Raw genomic sequence first — 3,487 nt, 5'->3', positions numbered from 1 at the left:
TTTTCCGGCGAAACACCACCAAAACAACCTCCAAACGACCACCTGAAACCACCACTAAAAACCCCCAAGAACCAGAAACGACATCAAGCAAAAAACATTAACAACAAACCCATTTTCCTCTACTTTCCATTGACGACAACAAGATCTTTCTTCTCCATTTCCGGCCAGTTTCAAGCTGGAACAACATTAAGCAAATTACCCACCGTCGGAATCATTCAAACAGCCGCGAAACCGACTTGAAACAGCTCTCAAACACCACCCTCTCCACGCCAAATCCAGTGGTAAAACCACACTTTAGCCCACCAGAACCCAGACCTCCATCACCCAAGCTAAAACAACCAGCAAATGACCACCAGACCACCAGTTCTCCGACCTCCAAACAACCAACCAACAAAACCCCGACCAAAACCCCATCGGAAAACAACTGAAGCACGGTAACAGATCAAACCAACAACACAATCAGGCGAGAATCAAGGCTCGAAAACAACAGCCACAACTTCATATCTGGCTAGGCTCAACAAGCAAGCAATATCATAGTTTCAGATCTGCCCGCAGGAAAGCAAAATCCGATGATTGAACGAGCTCCAAGCTCCGACTAGTGGTGCAATTTTAGTAGGAAGGACAAATATGCATTAGTTTAACTACAAAATATTTGTTGTCAATTTTAGTAGTATGTGTTTCAATGGAAGAAGGAGATGGAGAAGATTAGAGAGATGGGTTTAGGGTTCTAATTTGATATAAATGGGTCGGTTTGGATTAAAAGAGAAAATCGGGTCATTTACTTGAAATTGGGTAGTTTTAGTTGATTTGGATTTTTCATCCAATTGAGGGCAAAGGGTCAAAAATACCCCTCAACTTTGGTTTATTGTTTGACTACGCCCTCGCCGTTAAAATGAAGTTATTTTTACCCCTCCCGTTACTAATTTCACCAAATTTACCCCTCAATTGGATGGAAAACCCCAAAATGACTCAGTTTAACCCAAATTTTAAAAAAAGACCCATTCCCCATTTTAAACCCAATGCCCGACCCATCCAAAGTTGAGGGGTATTTTTGACCCTTTTCCCTTTTTTATATTTATCAATAAATTTTATTTATATGCTTCAACTACCACTTGTTTCAATTGAACTTCTAAACATATGATAAAGTGTTTCTCTTAAATAGTTTTGCTTTGAATATTGAAAAGAAAAATTATGTGTGTTTTTCAATATAAATAAGTTAACTACTTTAAAATATAGAACCTTTTTTAATTATAAGCAATAGCTTTAATTGGAACAAACTTGAGGTTTTTACATCCTAGTAAAGCTAATGCGTGTAATTAAATGACATCATACATTTTAAATGATTAACTTATTTACGTAATGTGTTCAAGAATACATGTAAAATTTAAATCAAAAGGGTCTAATAGGAGCATTTAATCACGTGTTTAGGTGCTCAACTGGAACAAATCATAATTTGAGTATTTAAATTAATATTAGTGGCAAATTTACTAGTTACTAGTATTATTGATTCATTGAATCAGTAGAATCTTTATAAAATTTTCTGTATTTAAAATTTTAAAATAACTTAGAATTACGAGCATTAATTTGGAAAACAAAACATGTATTTTGTTTTCACAAATAATGAATTTTTATATTTATAAAAAAAAAAATACAATTTTTGAACTTCGAAATACCTGTTAAAACAAAATTTCTAACTTTTAATTTCAAATCATGGTCAAAAGAGGTCACAAGAATGAAAATGATTGTATGCTTAAAATATAATCTTCTTAGATATGCCAACATAGGAAAATATTTAAGATTAATTTGGAAATTATAAGGTCGCATTCCTTCCACCAAAAGGAGCCCACAAAGAAATCTAAAAAAGATTCTAACATTTCAAGGATAATACTTCACTATCAAATTGAATTTCAAAAATAATTATGCCTGTTTTATTAAGTAGCTGTCTTTCAATTTCAAAATGTATAATTTACATAAATAAATTTTATAGTGTTAAGAGTTAATTACATTATTTTCCTACTATTTTTTAAATGATAAGAATTCCTTAAATTTTATGGATTTCGGATGCATCGAACTTCCGGATAATTATATCAGCAGACATCGGATACATAAAGGAGGGACGTATCCGAAAGGAAAGGGATGTATCAGAGAGGGATAAGACATCTGAATACATAGGAGAGGAATGTATCAAAGAGGGGATGTATCCGAGAGGAAAGAGATGTATCAAAGAGGGGAGGAATGTATCCGATGATTAAAAAAAAAGTGTTTTTGAGCAATTTTGCTATTTCGGAAAATAAATATTCTTGAAGAATAAGAAGAAGTAGAAAATTAATTTTTAAAGACAAAATTATCATTACCAAAAAGATATATTTATCAAATTATCTCTTATTAATTTAAGTCATATATTTTCAAATATAAATACAACCATCTTCTCTTTTTTCCTTCTTTTTTTTCCGGTTAATACATTACTATATATAATAAGTGGGAATATCTACTACTTAGCACATGACAAGTGTTGGATGATATGTGTTTCATAGTGTTGTACATTCTTCTTTTATGGTTGTACCTTTAAAAATTTTATATTATTGGACAATTTAACACCATTAATTACCTACTACTTTATTAGCCAAAAAGTTTGACCTCATTTGAGCCCCATTTTATTATTTATATATGTTGTTTATCTAATTCTTTTTTTCAACTTTTTATTTTAATTTTCTTGAAATTTAATTACCTATTTATTACTCAATCTATGCACTTTTAATTGTTATGATTTCCTTTTTAGAGTCAAACTATAAGAATTTTAACTAATATTTTACAATGTGTTTTTTCATCATATTCATCGGCAAAAAATTACAATTTATAGTACTTTTTGTGTATATTTTGCATATTAAATTATTATTTTTTAAATATCGAATTAATACAATCTGATTTAACTTTGAAAATTAGTCAAATGGACTTTCAAAAAGCGCAACATGACAAATACAAGTGGACGGAGAGAGTATATTTTAGCTACAAAATATATTAGAGGTACAACTTTTTAAAAAAAATAAATTTTTATTGCGTTGACTCTTGAAATCTTATCATTGTCATATGAATTTGAACAAATTATATATTATTAAAAGTTACATAAAAGATGCTATAAATCACAATAATTAGCAATTAAAAATATTTTAAAATCATATAAGAAATTTGGTTGACTAATTGGAATAGAATAAGTAACATGTACTATTTGAAAATAACGTCAAAATTTCTAGAATTCACAATAAATTAACAACTGAAAATATTTATGATTATTCACGTGAATTGAAACATGAGTAACCTATATTATTCAAAACTAACGCAAAAATACTATAAATCACAACAATTTAATAACTTCAAATATATTTTTAAGAAAACATATAAAAAATCGACTGATATTCAAATTCCATTTATATCACATAAATTAAAACAAAAAAAATTAATATTTATCACGGGCACCAAATATCTATAT

The sequence above is a fragment of the Solanum tuberosum genome, unplaced genomic scaffold (assembly GCF_000226075.1).
Source record: "Solanum tuberosum cultivar DM 1-3 516 R44 unplaced genomic scaffold, SolTub_3.0 scf00110, whole genome shotgun sequence".
Taxonomy (NCBI): Eukaryota; Viridiplantae; Streptophyta; class Magnoliopsida; order Solanales; family Solanaceae; genus Solanum; species Solanum tuberosum.
Note: the sequence above shows the minus strand (reverse complement) of the source record.